Source organism: Diachasma alloeum, unplaced genomic scaffold (assembly GCF_001412515.2).
Source record: "Diachasma alloeum isolate Michigan unplaced genomic scaffold, Dall2.0 Dall_scaffold_00360, whole genome shotgun sequence".
NCBI lineage: Eukaryota > Metazoa > Arthropoda > Insecta > Hymenoptera > Braconidae > Diachasma > Diachasma alloeum.
Window position 1 is genome coordinate 99,147 of NW_021680499.1, and position 371 is coordinate 99,517.

A 371-nucleotide genomic window follows, 5' to 3' on the forward strand; every position below is an offset into this window, starting at 1 on the left:
CCCCCCCTCGGCCTAACACCCCCCGTGCAGTATCAAAACCCAAAGAAAGAGACCGAGGGATCCAGCGTACCGCGGGCAGAAGGGAAGTGAAAATCCAAAAATAGATATTTGAGCAAGTAACTATTAATAGTGGATGAGTGCGTGCCGCCATTATCCCCATCTCCCTCGGAGAATTTCTCTCTCTCTCTCTCCCTCCCCCATCCGCTCCATGCACCATCCATCCGCCTCCCACTCAGCCCCGCGCCATCGCTCTCCCCCTTTTATTTCTCGCCACCTCAAGGTACAATTGCCCCTCCGCCCCATGCCCTCAGGAGGGGATGGACATCTCAGAAACCTCAATGTTCCTCCCTTCGAAAAAAAAAAAAAAAAAA